At 38.7% G+C, this 23,748-nt stretch overlaps 1 pseudogene; it reads right to left on the reverse strand.

Moving 5' to 3' along the window:
- The window catches only part of LOC113640023, a 105,778-nt pseudogene that overhangs the window by 20,459 nt on the left and 61,571 nt on the right, over positions 1 to 23,748 (reverse strand).

Below are 23,748 nucleotides of genomic sequence, written 5' to 3' on the forward strand. Positions count from 1 at the left end.
TGTGAGAGATACTTCTTTTGTTTCCATGTCTGGTTTTTTGTAAGAGGATCTGATTGGACTCCAGTGAGAGACCCAGAAGAAAGCGAAGGAAAAGATCCAGATGTCCATTTTCACTCTGTAAAGCCTGATCTACTGCACTCTTGTGTACATCTGACATCGGAATTTTTTGAAACAGTGCCCAAATATTAGACACCGGACTCTGTTGACTATATAAAGCTGAATAACACTGAAGAACATTTCTCTTTTCATTTATGAATGTCAGGTGCACATACAGAGCTGCGAGGTGCTCCTGAATGCTCAGATGAACAAAGCAGTACACTTTACTCTGGTGAAGCCCAAACTCCTCTCTGAAGATCTGTGTACACACACCTGAATACACTGATGCTTCTGTCACATCGATGCCACACTCCATCAGGTCTTCCTCATAGAAGATCAGGTTGCCTTTCATCAGCTGCTGAAAAGCCAGTTTACCCAGTTTCAGGACCATTTCTTTATCTGTGTCTCTGCTCTCTGTGTACTTTTTCTTGATGATGTTTGTCTGAATGAGGAAGTGTGTGTACATTTGAGTCAGAGTCTTGGGGATCTCTCCACTCTCTGCTTCACCCAACAGTCTCTTTAGAACAGTGGCTGAAATCCAGCAGAAGACTGGGATGTGACACATGATGTAGAGGCTTCTTATTGACTTCAGGTGGGTGAGGATTCTGTTGCTCAGGCTCTGATCGCTGATCCTCTTCCTCAAATATTCCTCCTTCTGTGGGTCATTGAACCCTCGTACCTCTGTGACTCGATTAAACCACTCAGAGGGGATTTGATCAGCTGCTGCAGGTCTGGAGGTGATCCAGATGAGAGCAGAGGGAAGTAGATTCCCTTTGATCAGGTTTATCAGCAGCACATCCACTGATGCTGATTCAGTTACATCACACACTCTCACTGTGTTCTGGAAATCCAGAATGAAACGACACTCATCCAAACCATCAAAAATAAACAGAACTTTGTGCAGGCTGGAAATGTTTGTTTCTTTTATCTCCTTAAAATGGAAATGAAGAATTTCCATCAGACTCAGTGTTTGATCCTTCATCAGATTGAGCTCTCTGAAAGGAAGTGGAAATATGAGATGAACATCCTGATTTGTTTTCCCTTCAGCCCAGTCTAGAATGAATTTCTGCACAGAGACTGTTTTTCCAATGCCAGCGACTCCCTTTGTCAGAACGTTCCTGATGGGTTTATCTTCTTCAGGTAAAGGCTTAAAGATGTCACTACATTTGATTGCTGTTTCCTCTGTACCTGCTCTCCTGGATGCTGCCTCGATCTGCCTCACCTCATGTTCATTATTGACATTTCCACTGTCTCCTTCTGTGATGTAGAGCTCTGTGTAGATCTCATTGAGAAGTGTTAGGTTTCCCTGGTCTGTTATCACCTCGTTCATGTGCTGAAATTTCCTTATCAGATTTAATTTGCATTTTTCCTGAACATCTGTTCCAGCATATGAAGGTTCACACCTGTAATTTGATGGTGGGGAAATAAATTTGGAGAGAACTTAATCACATGCTCTTGTTTCATTCCAAAATACAGTTAAAGCTTTAGATAATTTCATTTTCATTTAATTTAATTCGGGTTCAATGATATTTTCCTCGGGTCAATCTGACCCAGCTGGAAAGTTTAATGTGTCATAACTTATATGTGGTTTTCTTCCACATATTTGCCTGAAATTTACCAGGATTGTTCCAAATTATGAACTTTGCAAGTAAAATAAATTTTTTATATTTTTGTTGAACTATGTGTTCAGACTAGTATATATTACACGTTTTGGACCCTCCCGAGTCATTTTCACCCGGTCACATTTAGTGGGGCATTGGTTACACATTTGCCCTTTTCAGCACAATACATACAGACAGACACAATTTCAGCAACATACATACAGACACAAAACTGCACACACAAAATGTCCACTAACACACGCACCCAAAACATACACTCACACACCACACACATGCACACACAAACACACACACACAAATTGTGCATTGCATTTCATTAGGCCTCCAGAAAAAAAGCCAAACATTTGTAAATATTTCACACTTTTGATATGTCTTTGCCTAGCAGATAGCAAAATATGATCTACCGAAATGATACTACACACACATACACACAAGCATTGGGCATTGCAATTCATTAGGCTTCCAGACAAAACAAAAGCTACTCATTTGTAAATATTTCACACTTGCTATATGCATTTGTCCAGCTGGGGGCAAAATCTGATCTACCAACAAGCCACACACACACACACACACACAAACACACACACGCACACACACACACACAGTCAAACACTGTTCAAAGCATTGGGCATTGCATTTCAGTTGGCCTCCAGACAAAACAAAGGCTACACATTTGTAAACATTTCACAAACACACACACACACACACACACACACACACACACACACACACACACACACGTTCATATTTCTAGGAGTTCAAAAATAAAATACATGTGTTTTGCAAATCATATTTGTTTCCTCACTTATTTATACATTTTGGTGCATCAGTCAGCTTTGGCCTGGAGATATGCTGAGTAATGTTTGACATTTATCAGTCAGTGGTTATCCAATAATATAATATTTAAAATAATCTGCTTATTTCACTCAAAAACATGGCATAATTTCATAAGGATTATCGTTCATAAATTAAGTATAATAAAAAAAATAAAAAAAAGTGTAAATGAGTGTAAAATAAGTTTTATTCACATGAAGATATGCCATGTTTTTGAGTGTGTGTGTGTGTGTGTGTGTGTGTGTGTGTGTGTGTGTGTGTGTGTGTGTGTGTGTGAGTGTGTGTGTAGCCTGTTGTTGGTTGATCAGATGACATCAGGTGTTCAAAATAGATATTACAAGTGTAAAATAGATATGACACACAGAATGGTGATCATTGTAGAACTTTTGATTCATAAGCATTCAAGTCAATTTGGCCTGTTAAAAAAACAGGTTTTATTATTTGCATATTTATTATTGACATTAAAAATGGTCAAAATGGTTTCAAAACAATCTCCTGCCTTATATACCAGCCTGTAATTGTGCATCAACGTTTGTGCCTCTGTAGTGAAAATAATTAAAATAAATTTTTATAAATAAGGTTTTGTATATAAATAGGTTTTATTATACCAAATATACTTTTTTTTTGCAAAATATATGTTAATATGTTGAAAACAAGTTAGACTAAAAAGGTAAAAATAAAAAAAAGGCTATCATATATAGTTCATTTTTTATAAGCAGTCAAAACAGACAAGGTAAAGTAGACTAGGCGCTCCTAATTTGCATAGGAGGAAAATATAAGTGTTAACAAATCCAGTTTGATTAGAACAGCATAAAGTGTATGGAGAGAAGCACAATATCAGAATGTGACTGTCATGGTAATGAGGATGGTCAGGATATTACCCTGGATCTGTGACTATCTTCTCATCCTTTCTGTTTCCATCCATCTGCAGGACACTGTTTGCAACCCAGAATTAATTGTTATTTTTATATTCTTAAATATTACAATAAAACAAAATTGTATGAGTTAAAACTGAAGTGTTCTGAAATATTTTAGGCAAATGTTTTGATCCAAAAGCCTGAGCCTTTTTTCATTTGGTGAGTAAGAAATAGAGAAAAAAAAGCAATGTAATTGTGCCGTCAAACATGGCCAAAAAATGCTATGCATGGCTACAAAATGCATGGCTACAAAAATGTTAATTTTCAGACAAATTTAAGAAAGGTATATGAGTATCACTTAAATATAATTAAAGAAACTCAATACAAGATAAAAATTAACTGTTGTATTTTTTTTTTTACCTACAATGGTTTATCTATGAGGTGTCAGTGCTTTCAGATGCTCGGTGTCCAGCTCTTCACAATACAGTTTGGTATTGGAGAGTCTCTATTTAAATCAGACTGAATGAATGAGTGTGTTTATACTGCATATCAGTACAGATGTGATTCAGTTGTAGCAACTCAGCATTTTTACAATGAAAAATTGCTTTATACAACAGTTCTATAAAGAGGAAATTAATATTGAGAAATTGTTTATTTTTTGCTCAGTTAGTGGAAATAAGCATCTTCATCTTATAAAATCTCTTATTTTAAGTCACAATTTACATTCATCAAATCCATATTGTTTGCCATGTCTGCTGATGATGTTTCTAACTCTAATGAAGTAAATGTTTCAGATTAACAAACAATTGGTAGAATTAAAATGTGATGAAATGTGTTATATTGTGATGTAATATAAATATTCTTGGAATGCTGCTCATTTAATCAAATTAGTGGACAGAAATAAGAAAAAGATGAAATATACTTAATATTTATAATACAGTAATTTATAATCTGCATGAAAGCTGACTTTCACCATATCATCAGATACAATTATAAGCTAAACTAATAAGTAGAAAAGAGAGCATTGGGTATAATAGTAAGAGCTTCACTTTTACCATAAAAAAGGTCTTAAAATTGTGTAAAAAAGTTCTATTATATTCCTCAATTTGAATTATTTGTCCATGACTGGTTATTATTTTATTTTAAATTTTAAAATATTGAAATATTTAAAATCTGCTGACCAGACAAGCAAAAACAAAGCTCAGAGAATTCAGGCATTATTACCTGTGTCCAGGTGACGGCGCTCCATCTTTGAATACAAGAGGAGGAGCCATAGACTGATCACTCTTCATGGAGACACAGCTGGGTAATGGTGAGTCTGGTCTCTTTACCTGTTTTACACTGAACACAAAATACACACAATTTCTACAACTGAATTTAAAAAATAAAAGTTTACAGTGTCAATAACAGTAACAGACAATGGTAAACACAGACATGATTTGGTCATTTAACATGAGATTAATATGAGATACTGTTAATAGTTTTTGTATTTTGTTTATTCATTGTAACTAAACAAAAAACAGAATATTGTATCAAGAAGTCAGAGGTTCCCTAATGGACCAGTGGCAGGATCCTGCACTCTCACTGCCACGGCCTGGGATCCAACACAGCCACTGTGTGTAAAACTAGTGTAAATCCTGTGTGAGGTCAAATGTATAGACTGGATATTTCACTGTGGTGACACGAACAGGGAGCAGCCAAAAGAACAACAACAACATTGTATCACCAAGTCAATGCACTGAAATTAATCCCCCAATTAAATCCAAAATAAAGACAATATCCACTGTCTGTCTCAGAAATTAAAGTGTGTGTGTGTGTGTGTGTGTGTGTGTGTGTGTGTGTGTGTGTGTGTGTGTGTGTGTGTGTGTGTGTGTGTAAGTTGATAAAACTCACTCCAAGCTTTGAGGGAAAGGAAAACATCTATTTGGAAAATATATTATTTATGGGTACGAAATGTTACACTTCTGCACATCACTGAAGAATGCACATGTTTTAAGACATGACAGAGTTCAGGAAAAGTCATTATTACCTGTCCCGGTGAGTGCTCTCCATCTTTACATTTACTGCATTTAGCAGAAGCCTTTATCCAGAGCAACATACAAATGTGCTTTGATGTCACAATCAATACAGTAATACTGGTTCTAGGTCACAGACTTAAGATACCATCAACCTAAAACTCTGTTCAGGGCTTTTTTATTTAAATGCATGAGGAAGATCCATTAACACGTCACTCTGCATGAAGACACAGCTGGTTAATGTTGGTTGGTTCTTAAATTTTCATTAACATTAGCAAGCACTGGAAATCACATCTGAAAAAACAATTCTGTTCCCATGTGTAGTGGAAATCATTTATACATTTAAAAAACTGCCCTTATTTTCTACTGACTTCAACACCAACCAAAAGCAGGATGGAGTCTTGTTAGCTAGAAGCAACATTCATTAGAAAGATTTATTGTCTATGATAAACAATGCTAAGCTACTGCACAACACTGGATAATGCCTATGGTTTATAAAATTGTCTACTTACTGTAATAAAGCTAGAATCTGAATAATCTGCCAATAGAATTAAAAAAACATCCACAACTTGAGTAATCTTATATTTAATCTATAATTATCTAATAAGAAGAAATATTTTCCATAGTGAACAAGATATTGTCAGTTACTAATCTTTATCTTTTGCAGTGAAAGACAAAGCAACATAATGAAATGTCATGAACACTGGGTTTGTTTAATCTACTGCATTATCAACAGCTTGGTCAGTATCATCATCAAGCCCTGCTGCTACTCACAAGGTATTCACTATCATAAAATGTATTAAAACATCATTGATTAGTGTGGCTAGATCTCACCACACAGGACTCCCATACACATACTGACATCTACACAAACGCTGTTTTTCACAATTTCCACATTTGTGTTGACTGAGTCACTGCTCTTAAGACAGTTAAAACATCCCAAACAAAAAACCTTGAATGATTAAAAAAATTTGTTTCGTATTGAAGACTCAAAATGTTATTTTAAATTCTGCAGACCAGGAAGCTTACAGTGCATCCAGGACCAAGCTGAAGTAATAAATCAAGGACCCAAAGTGCATTTACAGGCTGCTGATTTGAACACCTCTGTCCCTCAGTACATAAGGCAAGACAATTGTGTTAAATAAAAAAATTGTGTTAAAATTGTGTAAAAAAAGTTCTATTATAGTCCTCAATTTGAATATTTGATCAAGACTGGTTATTATTTTTTCTGATACAACATTTAACATGTTATATGTTTAAAGTAGATCTGTTGGTGTAAGTTTACATCCTAAAGGAGGTTTTCTGAGATAACACTGACAATCTGCTGACCAGACAAACAAAAACAAAGCTCAGAGAATTCAGGCCTTATTACCTGTGTCCAGGTGACGGCTCTCCATCTTTGAATACAAGAGGAGGAGCCATTGACTCATCACTCTTCATAGAGACACAGCTGGGTAATGGTGAGTCTGGTCTCTTTACCTGTTTTACACTGAACACATAATTTCAAAAAACACATAATTTCTACAACTGAATTAAAAAAAAAAGTTTACAGTGTCAATAACAGTAACAGACACTGGTAAACAAATATGATCCAGTCATTTAGTATGAGATTAATATAAGATACTGTAGATTTTGTAAAGTACACACAATCCCCCCCCCCCCCCCCCCATACAAAGACCGTGTAAGCTGATTTCCACACAGATATTTGTTTATGCAGATATTTGTTTATACAGAGGATCTTACCTGTGTCCATATGAGGAGTCTCCCTCTGGTAATGTTAGAGGAGGATCCATGACACTCAGTCTACATAGAGACACAGCTCATAACCTGGAGAATACTGAACAACACAAACATAACAAGATATTTTATATTTTATATTTTATCACATACCTCTTCAGACAGAAGAAAACACAGCAAAGATTTCACAACTTTTTTGGCTCCAACCTTTTTCTTGTCCTAAACTTAATACCAGATTAGGAAGCTTTTGTTTCAGAATGTATTCTTCATTTAGGCTGATGATGAAGGTGCCAGGTTAAATAATGAAAAAAAAAGCCCTTTGCAAAATGATATACAATTTATAAACGTGACCACCTACAGAAACTTATGAATGACATCGGGCCATATTCAGAATTAACATCAATATATACAGTATCTCAAACTCTGGGACCAACCGAGGAACCCGGCGCTGTGCAACTTATGGTTACATTCAAATTGTGCATGCAGTATGTTATTATTATTAGCTATTTTTATTGATACATATTAGTAAAATTAATATTCTTGGTAGCAGACAAGCTGATTTAAACATTTTAGAAACTATGGATCCCCTGGGATTATCCTACACAACATTCCTATATTTTATGCAGAATACATATAATGATTATTAATAAATATATAATAATAATAATAATAATAATAATAATAATAATAATAACAATAATAATAATAACAATAAGTATTATTGTTATTATTATTATTGTTATTATTATTATTATTATTATGCTGGTGTCAGGTCCTATCATTTTAAATCTGTCTGGATTATGTCAGCTCTACTTTGTGTTGTTCAGATAAAAGCACAGTAATAAATTCCCATGCAAAATAAACATTAAAAATAGACGTTTCTTGTTCATGGTTATGATCCATAAAGAGTTATAAAATCTTGATCTTTGCTTGGTGAATCTGCTCGACTCTGCTGTAAACAGGTCAAAGTTGAGGACTGATAAAGTTTTAAATTATGATCTGACTAAATGACGTGTTAAAGTCACTGGTGGAATCAATGTTAGAGTTTATTCCATTTCACTATTCATATAGAGGAGAGAAATTAGTCCGAATATAACATGATATTTTGTTCAGATGACACAAGTAACACATATAATTCCACTGCTTTATACCTCCTTTTTGTTCAAAATAAAACTTTTACCAAAACTAGCTCATTTTTTGTTATTTTATTTATATATACACCAGGGCTGTCACGTGTCACGATTTGAGAGTGACAGTCACGCAGTCATGTCAGTCTTTTCTCCCGCTCTCGCGCCACACATCACAAAAACCTTTTTGACTATTTATCATATATTTGATAAGCCGCAACGCCCAAAATGTATCAGTCCGCACCGCTGTCTCTATGGTAACGGGCAGGAATCAAGCGCGTCTCAGTTCTTAGTCGAACCTGACACTTATCAGCCAATCAAAAAAAAAAAAAGCTACACAATAGCCAATCAGAAAATAGCACTATCTGCGTAAGATTTAACACAACAACCAATGAAAAAAAAACTCATTATTGAGGGTATTTTCGATAGTCGGTTTGAACCTCAACACGAAACAGCTTGTCTCTGGACGGGACATTGTCCTCAATCATGACCCTAAACATGTCTGGGCTTGAGCCGAACTGTTTTAAATGGGAGCAACATTACAAATGATAAAAAAAAGTCCAAAACTTAGCCCTGTATACACATAGTATACACAAACATTAAACCCATTATTCTTGATTGAGATGTTTTTAAGAGAGAGAGAGAGAGAGAGAGAGAGAGAGAGAGAGAGAGAGAGAAATCTTACCGTTTATAAACAACTCAAAATGCCGTCGAGGACAAAACACTTCCACTTTCATTTTTACAAGAGGCGTGAACTGCTGGGATAAAAGTTTACACACCACAAAATTAAAACATATCAACCGATAAAGTTTGAATCTTTATGATTCTGTTTTGTAGGTTTCTGCTATAATCTACATAGCATTTACATAAAAAAAATTCTAAATATATTTATTTAATTGACTGTTAATACCAGATTGTTACCACCAGATGGCGACATTGATTAAAAAATCTTTTCTCTTTATTGTTATCATCCCAATGAAACAACCTAATGCAACAAAACCTATACAACATAATATATTTAAGCATAAAGTCCTTATAGATACACATAAAAACTACTTAATTGTATTACAATATTTTTATTTGACAGGAATGATCTGTTTAAAATTTGCTTGAAAAAAACTCAATTTAGCTTTCAAAATTCTCCTGTGTTGTTTTGTTTTGTTGACTGACGTTTTGACGTACTGTGCATCTGTACCTTATGTGATGTAACATCACGCGAAATTCTGTTATGTTTAAGGAAGTTCATTGAGAAGGCACGTGTGAACCCCACTCATTAATGGTGGTCAATGTATAAACAAGTTTGTAGAAAATTGTGTGTGTAGGGCCTTGCCCACAGAACTGTGTGATGTTACTAGTGTGATAGTGCACAATTCATAGTGCATTATCCCTCTAGCTACTGATGGCAATCCATTTTTGCCTCATTAGTGCTTGGAGTACTGGTCACAATCAGTTGGCCTTGGATTAAGATCCAGGGATTGAGCTAGCCATTGATCCAAAATCTCAGTGTAATAATCTGAGCCCTTTCATTATCACTCTTGCCTTGGGTTATGGTGCTCTTGCAGGACATTTTGGTACTATTCTTTGTTCATATGAAGGTTTTTGGGCAGAATTGTGAGAGAGCCCACTCAATTGGATGAAAAGAGACATGGATTTTCCCAGGATGCTTTACGGTTTGCATGAAACAAGATTCATGGTAGCATTCACATATTCTTCAACAGATACTTTTCCAGATGTTCAAAATAGTCAGAAGGTGGCTTCATTAGAGGAAATAATTTTGCGTCAGTTTTTTGCTGTCCAATCCTTGTACTTCTTGCAGAATTTCAGTCTGTCCATGATGGAAAGTGAAGCTTTCTGAGTAAATCCATGTCTGGAGTCTGGACTCTACAAAACACTGATATTCATCCATATTTATAGTATTCATCAATATACTAATGAAACTAAAATGTAAGCATTTTGCTAAAATCCTTTGCTTCAGAATGTGTCTTTCTGAGGATTAGGTCACGTGAGTCTCAGAGAGATGATCTTACCTCAGTGTCTCCAGGTTACAGTGAGGATTCTCCAGTACAGCAGAGAGACTCCACTCCTGAGTCTGTGAGTTTATTCCCAGTCAGATTCAGTTCTCTCAGGTGTGAGGGGTTTGATCTCAGGCCTGATGTCACTAATCATTAAACTCCTCATTCATCACTTCATGCAGTTGGAATTTTGTTGAAATACTAATAACCTCATCTAAGGTCACTGAAAATCATGTTTTGCAGGGAGCCCACCAGTGCAGTGGGTCTTGAGCTGTTTTAAGCAAATCAAAGATGCCCAAACATGTTCCAGCATGACAGTGCCCTTGTGCCCAAAGAAAGCTCCATGAAGACATGATGTGTTAAACTTGGGGTAGAAGATCTGCAGTGCCCTGAAAAGAGCCCTGATCTCAACCTCACAGAACACCTTAGGATGAACTAGAATAACAATTGCACACTAGGCCTCCACACACAACATTCAGCACTACTTACTCAGCTTTTCTGGATGCTGCAACCACAGGAAGAAGCTTCGAAAGAACCTCATCTGATTTAATGAGTTTGTTGATATAATTTTTTGGATAGGGGCTTTATATGTGGTGTTTGTGGCAAATTAATTCTCTTTTACAAATTTCTCTTTTTATAAAGATCAGATTTAAATGACCTTGAAGTACACAATTCTGTCACATGCACAAACACAAACTCTCTCTCTATGACACATTCTGTTTCAACATTCTTTTTATCGTTTTAAACATAACTCACTTTATAACTCACTTCATGTGATTTTCACAATATATGATTAGACATAACTCCTCATTACCTAGAAACTCTAAATGTTTATTGAATAATTTTTTGACATCAACTGCATCCACATGTGTATATGAGACAAGCTGAATAGCAGTAATGACGCATGCTGCTGACCGAATGTTGTGTTGATATAAAAAGCTTTTCTTGTCATAAAAAGCTTTTCTTGTCATTTGTGTTTTATCTTTTTTTAAAGAAGTTTTATAAGAATAATTTTCTAGTAATTAATAATTTCCTAGAGACTTGATATACATTTTCAATTCAATTTATTTGTATAGCGCTTTGAACAATTTCCCATTGTCTTGAAGCAGCTTTACAGAAGTATGGAAACAGAAGAGAGAGAAAAGGAAATACATACATAATAATAATGAGAGAAAGAAAAAATAAGAATAAAAAGAAATAAGTGAATATATACAATTGATGTTTTAAAATTAATAAAAAAAAGATTAACCTAAAATTTAAAATACTATATATCTATCGCTATCCCTGATGAGCAAGCCGGAGGTGACGGCAGCAAGGAAAAACTCCCTGAGATGATCCCTGAGGAAGAAACCTTGAGAGGAACCAGACTCAGAAGGGAACCTCATCCTCATTTGGATGCCACCGAGAGTGCAACCGAGAGCTCCTGAGGAACCAATGGGTCATCGTTAAGTCTGAGTTCAGCACTGACCTGATTGCTGATAAAGACCAGACCATATAGCTGCCTGACACAATATTGGTTCAAAAGAAGGTATGACAGTCTCCGGCGGCTTCGTCCACAACAATCCCATGAGACACTGTCTGACCACGTAGATCAATCTGGGCTACGAGACTCTAGCCAGTGGCCATTTCAGTTGTTTTCTCCAATCACAATTGCAGAGGATGAAGTCAACGAAACATTGGCCTATTTCTATTAAAACATTTTTTTTATTTACATTACCTGTCACCTGTCGCATTTCTATAAGGACTTCATAAACCTTAATATCCGTTATAGGGCTGCCACTGTGGACAAGCCACCACCGAAATTTCATCAAGAAAAATAAGCTGTTTTTTACTCAAAAATAGTCAATAGTCAATACCAAAAATAATGTTTCTAAAGAGAAAAGTAACAAAAGCTAGGAGACATTAACCAGGAGAGGAAATAGAAGATTGGTATCGTCTATGGTATCATCAGCAATGATCTATAGATACATGATGTATAGATCTATTAGCAGGAGATTTACTACAATTGTTCGGGGTTAAGCAGTGGTAGTAAACAAACAAAAATCCATATTACAATAAAATAAAACAGAAACACTGTTCACAGCAGGGTCCAAATCCAAGGCAAGGCAAGATTAAAGACAAGGTGCAGATAATTATTACCAAATATTTTTAAAATTCATAAAATGCTTGAAAATTATTTCATAATTTCTAAAAAGTATTTTTAATATTTAAAAAATATATACGTTTTAAATTATATTTAATTAATATTTTTTTAAAACATATTCAAGCATCAGAAGTGACAAAACTTTCAGTTCAGCTGGTGCCAGGCTGTATATTTGTGAGAATAATTATTAAAATAATTTGAGTCTCTTTCTGCCATTAGTTCTGGAGAAGGTGGAAACCTTGCCCACCAAATTATTTTTGTTATTATTATTTTAGCCAAAGGGGAAAATATCACAGAACCTTCCAGCATTGCTAACTTCTGATTGGGTGAACAGCCTACAGACTACAGCCAATGGACAATGATCTGTGTGCAGTAGCCCCACCCAAAGCCCTGCAGTACAGAATAGTTTTTAACCACTCAACATGCTACTTTCAGTCCGACACGTTTACAGGCTGTAACTCAGTACTGACACATTTCAAAGTTTGCCTACTTCTCTTCATTTATAATTGCAGTGCAGCAACTAATAAATCTCATAATTTGACTACCGTTAAATTTTATTACGTTTATTTGACTGTCGTTACAACTTGATGTATCGATACATGATATATTTGAAAACAATGTGTGAAAGGGTTCAAAAACATGTGCAAAACCTTTTATGCATATTTATTGTTTTACAGAATATATTTCTAAATCTAGCCACAGAAGTTGCAAGCCAGTGACCTTTGTGCTGGTCTCAAACCCGGATAAATAGAGAGGGTTGCGTCAAGAAGGGCATCCGGCATGAAATAGGCCAAACATTAACATGTGAATCGTAAGTGGGAATTCCATACAAGACCGTCGAGAACAGGGTTAATAACGACCGCCACCGGCACTGTTGACCTAGAGGGTGGCAGCGGAAATTGGCCTACTGTTGGTCAAGGAAGGAGAGGAGGAAAAAGGGTTTATAGGCTCAGAGGGAAGAGGAAAGGCAGGAATATAGGTCTGAGAATAGGGACTCTTAATGTTTATACAATGACAGGGAAAGGTTGAGAGCTGGTGGACTTGATGGTAAGAAGGAAGGTAGATATACTGGAAGGGAAATGGGGTAGGAGTGATCCTGAAGGATGAGTTTGTGAGGAATGTTTTAAAGTTGAAAAGAGTATCAGACAAGGTAATCATTTGGAAGTTAGAAATTGAAGGGGTAATGTTGAATGTTATCAGTGGTCATGCGCCGCAAGTAGGCTGTGTTAGGATCTGGAGTGAGTTATTCCCAGATGGGAGAGAGAAGTGATTGGAGCAGACTTCAACTGTCAGACTTCAAGTATATGGGGTCAATAGGTGAGTGCAGGCGGGTTGGAGTGGGTAGAGATAGAGCAGCTCTGCTGTATGGGTTAAAGACTATAGCAGTGAGGAAAAGACATGAGGCAGAGATGGAGGTAGGAGAGATGAGGATGTTGTGGTTCTCTTTAGGAGTGACGAGGATGGACAGGATTAGGAACAAGCACACAAGGGGGACAGATCAGGTTGTCTGTTTTAGTAGAAGAAGGAGGAGATGAAGCAGCTATTTCTAATATCTTTGCAATAATTAACCTAGGAGAAAAATATGATTTTCTCTGCATACAGCTATTTCCTTCATGTATAAACATTTCATAATGAAACATCCTTTCTGTTTTTAATGTTTTTGTGTCGGTTCAATTATGCAGAAGAGAAAAACATGTGATGACAATGTTTATGAACGTAAGTGTGCGTGTGTGTGTTTGTGTACGTGTGTGTAAAGTAAATAACAGAAAATTAATTCTGTATCAGAAAGTTTGGCTATTTTTTGGTTATCAAGTATTTTACAGTATTAATAACATTCTGAACTTCATTAAAGTGCTTGTTTGAAATAAAAAAAAAAGTACACAGATATACACTCACTGTCCACATTATTAGGAACATTTAGGAAGCCAATCATCAGTCAAGCGCAGCACAATGTATAAAATCATACAGCATAGGTCTGATCTCTGTCTGATCACAGTTCTGTCGGTGGAAACTCCTTGTTGATGAGATCAACAGAAAAACAGCCAGACTGGTTCAGATAAAACTTCTTCACAACCTAAAAGTAAACAAAAACAAAAGTAACACTAAATATGAACCAGATTAAACGCCACTTCTGGGTCGGCGGACGTCTTGCATTTTTATTTCCGGGGCGGTGGCCATTTTAGGTGACCAGGCACTATTTAAGCACGCTGCCTACACAGAGTTCTTTGCTAGATGATCTCCTCAGTTTGCCCGTAAAGTCATCCCTATAAAGTCATCCCACATTATTCCTGTTTCTGCCCTGACTGGTTTGATTTTGTTTCTGTTTTTCTGCCTGATCTGCATTGCTCCGTCTACCTCTGTACCAGTTTACTGGACTGTTAGCACTCTGTTATCTTCCCTGCATTGCTCTGTCTGCTTGTGTGAGGTTTATTGTGTTGCTCCTCTCCGTTTTCTGCCTGCCATATCTGTCTTTAACGTTACCACCAGTTTTCCAAGCTTTTACATCTGAACAGTTCATTAAACTTTTAACTTGTTGGATTTGCATTTGAGTCCTACCTAGGACTGGACAGAAATACTTGTAAATTACCTCAGGTTCTGTAGTTTAAGACTGAAGAGCTGATTCAGTCCTGAGTCTCTGAATTTATTCCCAGTCAGATCCAGTTCTCTCAGGTGTGAGGGGTTTGAGCTCAGAGCTGAAGTCAGAGCAACACAGCCTTCATCTGAGATTTCACAATTACACAACCTGCAGAGACACAATGACACACTGTCAGTTTATATAATTTGAATGAATTACTACACCTGCGAGTACAAAGAAAATAATACTTTGTCAGAAATGTTTAGTTCAGTTTGACTTACACAAACATTTACACAACGTTTCATGATTTGAGCCATGTGTATGTGTGTGTGTGTTAAATTCAATTTAATCTAATTTACATATGTCCCTTTTCCACCAAGGCAGATTGAGTGCTGGTTCAGAGCCTAATTTAAAATCAGTTCTTTCTTTTTCGATACCCAAAGCACCGGCTCTGAACCAGAAAAAGTGGTTCTTAAGTATCACCAAAACATTGCTTGTCTAGACTTAAGAACCGCTTGTGTCAGGGGCCGGGGGTGTGGCTGGGGCGGGGTTACTTTGACCAACAAGACAAAAGAGAATGTTGTTAGCGCCATTTTTAAATGATTTTAAATCACAATTCGCCACGTTTGGATGCCAATGTAGTTCGCAAAGCTATGAGCATTAACATATAAGCAACATCCGTCATTGTTGATGTTTTGTTTGTGTTTGCAGCTACTGCGCTAACATTGCTGTATAACATTATGTACAGTGATGTGAGACTTGGCTCTGTGATGGCTCTCTAGCCTATGGAAAGGCAAACCGGTTCTTAGAAGGCTCACCAGTGGAACCAATTTTGAACCCGGTTCTTTCTGGTGGAAAGGGGGCATTAAACAATCACAGCTAAATTTCCTAAAATGTTTCAAAGTTAAGATCACTTTAACTGTGAGAGAGAGAGAGTGTTCAAAGTGTTGCTCGCTCTACCAATAAACAATGATCTTTGTGGTGTGATGAAACTCGGCCCTGATCTGTTTATATTACTACACACACTGAATACTGTGATCAGATCAGGAATAAATGTCAATGTGGACTAAATGAAATAATTTTCTTCCTCAGGATATTTGATGCTGAACCTAAAACCTCTGCTTCAGTCTCACTATTAGACAATGTGTCTTACTGAGGATCAGGTCATGTGACTCTCAGAGAGATGATCTTACCTCAGTGTCTCCAGTTTACAGTGAGGATTCTCCAGTACAGCAGTGAGACTCTTTACTCCTGAGTCACTGAGTTTATTCCAAGACAGATCCAGTTCTCCTAGGTTTGAAGGGTTTGATCTCAGAGCTGAAGTCAGAGCAGCACAGCCTTCATCTGAGACACCAGAACCACATAATCTGCAGAGAGACAATGACACACTTCACTCTATATTGTGTGTATGGGTGTTTGTTTATAATTCTGTTTCATTAAATTCTTGATAAGAACATGTAGAACCCTGACGAAATCTTTGGATTTCTGAATCTTTAACTGTTTTATTTTGTGTGTGTGTTTTGGGTCTGACATAAGGCACACATACGCTGACAAATGTTTTTATTTATTTTATTTATTTATTTATTTTTCTAAGTCATATTTCTAAAGGAATTTTCAAATGTGTGTGTATGTAAGATATTGAAAAAAACTGGATTATTGCGTTTTCTGAAAACATCATTTCTGTCCTATGAGAGATGTGGATTTTGACCTCTCAAGTTCAAGGGGAGGGGTTAGAGAAAAACGGACACGGGGGTGTGCAGTTTTTGTTAACACGGGAAGTGAGGATATTGCGCGGGAAAAAAAGTTGAGTTTGACATGGAAAATTGGTCGGTTTGGAGAAAAACTGATATTAGTCAAGGCTCACGGACATTCTGAGTGACAGTTTATCTGTGAAGAGTTGTGGGTGTAACTTTTGGAGTTTGAGAGATTTCGGCGACAGGCTGCGTGCATTTCAACTCGTGAGTCAGAGCTACGGAAGAAAGCTAGCACGAGGATCTGCACGTGAGATACTCTCATATATTTATTTGTTTTGTTAGATTCAGATCTACGAATTGTCCGGAAGAATATTCCCGTGTTTGTTTTTTCAGTTCAGTGTTACAGTTTCTAGCTATATTTCGTTCGTAAACCGGAAGATTATACCCGTATTTAATTTAATAATTCAGTTCAAAGGTACTACAGTGGTGTGTGGAGTTTGTCAAATGCGTGCTTAGTGTGCTTAAGAATTTGAATTCGACGAGTCAAAATCGGGAGTTCTGTGTTGAATCTCGCGGATGCATCAAACCCGTTCAAGGAGGGAGGAGTTCATCGCGGTTCCTTTCATCGTTGTCATGGAAAATGTCCCGGATGCTGTTTATCATCTCGTCTGAATGTGAGAATTGGAGGTGGTCATTCTGAAATTGGAATTTCATTTTTCCTCTGTTTCGTGAGTACATCGGCCTTGCATAAAAAGAGCTCCAACTAGCGCGGCATCTGTGTATTGAAAATCCCAGCTGGGTAAAATTTGAGAGTACAGTGACAATTGTTTTTTTTCTTTCTTCATTTCTTTTGGGGTTACGTTTTTGAGATCTACTGTTGTGGTGAGTGACTGTGCAAATGTAATTATTTGATTATTTAAAGGAACACACAAAAAGAAAAAAATACACAGAGACAAAATAGTTCTGAGGAAAACAAATAAATACATTTGTTGAGTTCATTTTTCTTTCTTTGAATATTTGTCATTTCCAATTTGGAGGTAAACACAAACATCAAGTGAATATCTGAGATCTGGGTGTCGTGATTAATAGGAATAGTATAATTTAGAAATGTGTCTCTCTCCAGGTTATTGTTGATTTGTAAATTTCCCTAGACTTAATTCTCACATTTGAGCCACATTTATTGGAGAGAGGGCTACATTTGTGTGGGGGCTCGTCCGGGATGTTTCAGATGATTCAGATTGTGTTTTAAAAGAAAAAAAAAAACTTTTAAGAGTGTATTATTTGCATACTGTGTTTCCTTGAGATTTTTTTTTTGTTGTTGTTGTTTTGGCTAAAGATCTTTAACCCTTAATAGCCATTACCTGTTTTTCTGAGCACACATTGTCAATGACACAAGTGAACAAAATGGAGGTTAGCGAGATTATTGCTTGGTGTGGAGAGAAAGATGTTGCATTGGATAGAGTCCTTATTCTGAGCAATGTACCTGCAGATTGTGAAGACCGAGTAATTTATAGTGTGGTCGATGCTGCTCTGGGAATAGGGAAATGCAAAGTGCTCGATCGCTGTTCTGATAAAACTAAGCGACTGCAGTTTGTCTTGCTTGAAACAGCTGATAGCATTTCCAAGATGTCTATCCCTGCAGAACTTGGAGGACCTGAAGTAGGCTGCTGGTATACACAGGTTGTCCATGTTGCAGCTGAAGCTCCGAAGCAGAATAAGGAAGATGATTTCCAGTTTAAGCTGATCTCTTTTCTTCAAAAAGAAGGTAAATCGTTAGCTGACATTCCAAGTTTGGCTTCCCCTGCACCTGATCTTAACACTCAGCTTGTTGATGCCATAAATTCACTTGTTCAGACCTGTCATCTGGCTTCATCTGAGGAGAGGGTCGGATATAGAAAGCTACGTCCATTTTCAGGATTTATCCCAACTCCTCCTGGGGAAGATGAGTATGAGGTCTGGGTAGAGCAGACGACTCACATCCTGGAAGAATGGCAGTGTTCTGATAATGTCAAAAAGCAGAGATTAGTAGAGTGTCTCAGAGGTCCTGCAGCAGACATTGTAAGGTTTGAGAAGACTGGTAACCCATCTGCTTCTTTCAGTGACTATCTTAGTGCACTAGAGTCTGCGTTTGGCACTACTGAGGATGCTTCAGATTTAATGCTAAAGTTTCGGAGCACTTACCAGAGTGAGGGAGAAAAGCTGTCAGCCTACATACTGAGGTTGGACAGGATGCTGCATAGTATGCTGAGGAAGAAAGGCATTGAGTATTCTGCCATGAATCATCTTCGAATGCAACAAATAGTCAGAGGTGCTCTTCCCAGTGATCTAGTGGCAATGCGCCTGAGAATGACCCATAAGCTGTGTGCCCCTCCTTCCTTCAATGAGCTAATGAAGGAAGTTCGAGAAGAAGAAACTCTGTTGAAAAACAGGAGTTCAGCACAGTCCAATGTAGCCGTCTCTGTCGTATCCCCTTTAATGAGTGGGTCATCCGCTAACACCCACATAGGCGATTCAGAGGTAGAAAAGCTAAAGAGGGAGATAAGAGGACTTAAGCACGAGGTGTTACGTTTGTCAGCAGCAGCAAAGGAACCCATAATGTCTGAACGCCCTGCCCTGCAGAGTCTAGCTGCGATGGCAGAGAGTAAAACACCAACCCGACCAGTTAATAAAGTCAATGTCTTTTGTTACCGATGCGGAGAAGATGGGCATATGAAACGTGACTGTACAAAGGATGAAAATCTCAGGAGAGTTAACCAGCGACTCATCAAAATGAGACAGTCGTCGGGAAACTTCTCTGGGGCTCAGTAGAGGAACGGCCTGCAGCTCCGAGAAAGACACGTTCCACAAAGTGCAAAAGAGTCCAAGCTGAGCCAGCAGTTCTTCCGAGTGGGTTAGTGGGACCTAGCTCTGTTCTTCCTATCCAGGTGGAAGGGATTTATGCTAAAGCTTTGCTGGATAGTGGATCGCAAGTCACTCTGCTATACAGATCGTTCTATGAGAAATACTTGAAGCATCTGCCATTAACACCAATCGAAAATTTGGAGGTATGGGGATTGAGCATGCAGCGGTACCCATATGATGGCTGTTTGTCTTTAAGGTTGGAGTTTCCAGGATCTGTGGCAGGAGTGGCAGAATCCATAGATGCACTTGTGCTGGTCTGTCCCGACCCTGTCATGAAAGGAGATGTAAACATTCTGGTGGGAACAAATACATCTGTGGTAAAGAAACTGGTAGAAGCATGCAGAGAGAGAGTGGGACATGATTTTCTTCACACCTTGGCTGTCCATCCTGAGATAAGAAATGCTTATGCACAGATCATTGCCGTGGAAGAGCGTGACAATGATGATAGTAGAGGGACGGTATGGTATCTTCGCTCTAAACCGGTGAAATTGCCTCCAGGGGAGAGTGCTAGGGTTTATGGCATGCTGAAATATCCTACTGCTCCTTTTAGTAAGACCCTGTTAATAGACAAGCCAGAGGAATCATGTTTTCCTGAGGAACTGCTAGTAGCAGCGGAGGTGCAGTCTACCACTGTCGTCCAGTCAAAAAGGATTGGAGTTACAATCAGAAATGTCTCCTCTCGTCCAGTGGTGATTAAACGAGGAATGCCCATTGCACATGTGTTTCCAGTTGAGGTCATGTCTACAGTCCCTAAACCCAAAGAGAATAGTGGTCCGACTAAACTGAACGAACACTCATTTAACTTCGGTGATTCCCCTGTCTCTGAAGTGTGGAAACAGCGGCTGACCAAAAAGATGTTGGAGAGGAAGCATGTCTTTTCATGTGATGAATTCGATGTGGGATGTTCGAAGAGTACCCAACACCACATCAGACTGACGGAAGATAAACCCTTCCGTGAGAGGTCCCGACGGCTTCCACCCGCTGACATCGAGGATGTTAGGCAGCACTTGGAGAAGTTGAAGGAGGCAGGAATTATTGCAGACTCCAGAAGTCCTTACGCTTCACCGATTGTTGTAGTCCGTAAAAAGAATGGGCAGATAAGGATGTGTGTGGACTACAGAACGCTCAATCGTCGCACGATCCCTGACCAATACACCGTTCCACGCATTGAAGATGCTCTGGCCTGCTTAAACGGAAGTCAGTGGTTCAGCGTATTGGACCTTAGGAGCGGATATTATCAGATCCCCCTGAGTGAAGAAGACCAAGAAAAGACCGCTTTCATTTGCCCAGTGGGGTTTTACCAATTCCAGCGGATGCCACAAGGAATCTGTGGGGCTCCCTCGACCTTCCAGCGAGTGATGGAAAAGACGGTGGGAGACATGAACCTGTTGGAGGTGTTGGTCTACTTGGATGACCTCATTATCTTTGGACGGACTTTAGAGGAGCACGAGGAGAGGTTACTCAAGGTGTTGGATCGGTTGCAGAGCGAAGGATTGAAGCTATCTTTGGACAAGTGCACTTTCTGTCAGACGTCTGTCAGCTATGTTGGACACATTGTGTCTCAAGATGGTGTCTCAACAGACCCCTCGAAAATAGAAGCTGTAAGGTCTTGGCCTCGTCCGCAAAACGTGTCAGAGCTTCGTTCTTTCTTGGGTTTCTGTGGATATTACAGAAGATTTGTGAGAGATTATTCAAAAGTGTCCTACCCTTTAAATCAGTTGTTGCAAGGGTGTCTACCTGCCGCAAGTTTGAAGAAGATCAAAGCAGGACCCAACCCAGAACGAGTGGTTTACAAAGCCTCTGATCCATTTGGACGTAGATGGTCCGATGCTTGTGAAGCTGCTTTTAAGGAGTTGAAAGTGAGGCTTACCCAGGCTCCTGTGTTGGTTTTTGCCAATCCTCAGCTGCCGTATGTCCTGCATGTTGACGCCTGCTGTGAAGGATTGGGAGGCGTTCTGTACCAGGACCAAGGACAAGGGTTAAAGCCTGTGGCTTTTGTCAGCAGAAGTTTAACGCCTTCTGAGAAGAACTATCCAGTCCATAAACTTGAGTTCTTGGCGTTAAAGTGGGCAGTTGTTGACAAGCTACACGACTACCTGTACGGAGCTAAGTTTGAGGTTCAGACAGACAACAACCCGCTAACTTATGTTCTGACTACAGCCAAGCTGGATGCTGCAGGACATAGGTGGTTGGCAGCCCTTTCAGCATATGATTTCAGTCTCAAGTACAGGCCTGGGAGACAAAATATCGATGCTGATGCTTTGTCTCGTCGTCCGCAGAGAGTGAAAGACCAGGAATGGACTAATATAACATCATCTGGAGTGAGATCTCTGTGTAAGCTGCCAGGGCAGGACAAGTCCAATTACATCGCAACTGGCAGCAGAGTTGTCACGTCCTTGGGAGGATCTCCTACATCAGTCCCCAGAGCTTACTGTAATTTAGCCACTTTGGATACTTCCATGATTCCAAAACTAAGTTCTGCGGATCTGTCACAAGCTCAGCAGGATGATCCTTGTCTTGGAGAGATGTGGAGAGTTCTTAAAAGAGGAGATCTGTCCAAGATCAAGAAGGATGCTCACAAGGACCTTTTCTTGATCATGAGGGAGTGGGATAAATTAGTAATGGAAAACGGCGTGATGTTTCGATGCACTCAAGTCCCAGACAGACCTCATCGTAAGCAGTTGTGCTTGCCCAGGAAGTTCCATGAAGTAGTTCTCAGGTCGCTTCATGATGATTCTGGACATCTGGGTTTTGATAAGACTTATGGATTAGTAAGAGAGAGATTCTACTGGCCAAGAATGAAGGTTGAGGTGGAGAAGTACTGCCAGACATGTGCCAGATGTGTTCAGAGGAAGACTCTGCCAAAGAGAGCAGCCCCACTGTCACACTTATCCAGTGATGGACCTATGGATCTTGTGTGTATGGATTTTTTATCCATAGAGCCAGATTCTCAGAACATCTGTAATGTCCTTGTCATCACAGATCACTATACGAGGTATGCACAGGCATTTCCGACTAAGGACCAAAAGGCGTCCACAGTCGCCAAGGTTCTGTGGGAAAAATACTTTATTCACTACGGTCTGCCTAGACGGATGCACTCGGACCAGGGACGGGATTTCGAGAGCCGGCTCATCCATGAGTTGTTTGACCTGTTAGGAGTGGAGAAATCCCGGACAACACCGTACCATCCCCAGGGTGATCCACAACCGGAACGGTTCAACCGGACACTCTTGGACATGTTGGGAACCCTGGATCCAAGGCAGAAACAGCAGTGGAGCCGTCACATTGGACATCTTGTACATGTATACAATAGCAGCCTGAATGAAGCCACCGGATACTCACCTTACTTCCTTATGTTTGGAAGGGAAGCCAGATTGCCCATAGATCTGAGTTTTGGAGTGTCTAGTGATGGAACGTCCATCAAGTCTTACCAGCGCTTTGTTAAGACCATGCAGCAGGAACTAAAGTCTGCATATGAGTTAGCAGAGGAAAAAGCTGGAAAGAAAAACGCAGGAAATAAGAGAAGGTATGATCAAAGACTGCATTACTCACAACTTGTTCCTGGAGATAGAGTCCTAATTAGGAATTACTAATTAGGCTCACGGACATTCTGAGTGACAGTTTATCTGTGAAGAGTTGTGGGTGTAACTTTTGGAGTTTGAGAGATTTCGGCGACAGGCTGCGTGCATTTCAACTCGTGAGTCAGAGCTATGGAAGAAAGCTAGCACGAGGATCTGCACGTGAGATACTCTCATATATTTATTTGTTTTGTTAGATTCAGATCTACAAATTTTTCGGAAGAATATTCCCGTGTTTGTTTTTTTTTCAGTTCAGTGTTACAGTTTCTAGCTATATTTCGTTCGTAAACCGGAAGATTATACCCGTATTTAATTTAATAATTCAGTTCAAAGGTACTACAGTGGTGTGTGGAGTTTGTCAAATGCGTGCTTGGTGTGCTTAAGAATTTGAATTCGACGAGTCAAAATCGGGAGTTCTGTGTTGAATCTCGCGGATGCATCAAACCCGTTCAAGGAGGGAGGAGTTCATCGCGGTTCCTTTCATCGTTGTCATGGAAAATGTCCCGGATGCTGTTTATCATCTCGTCTGAATGTGAGAATTGGAGGTGGTCATTCTG

Source organism: Tachysurus fulvidraco, chromosome 24, assembly GCF_022655615.1.
Source record: "Tachysurus fulvidraco isolate hzauxx_2018 chromosome 24, HZAU_PFXX_2.0, whole genome shotgun sequence".
Taxonomy (NCBI): Eukaryota; Metazoa; Chordata; class Actinopteri; order Siluriformes; family Bagridae; genus Tachysurus; species Tachysurus fulvidraco.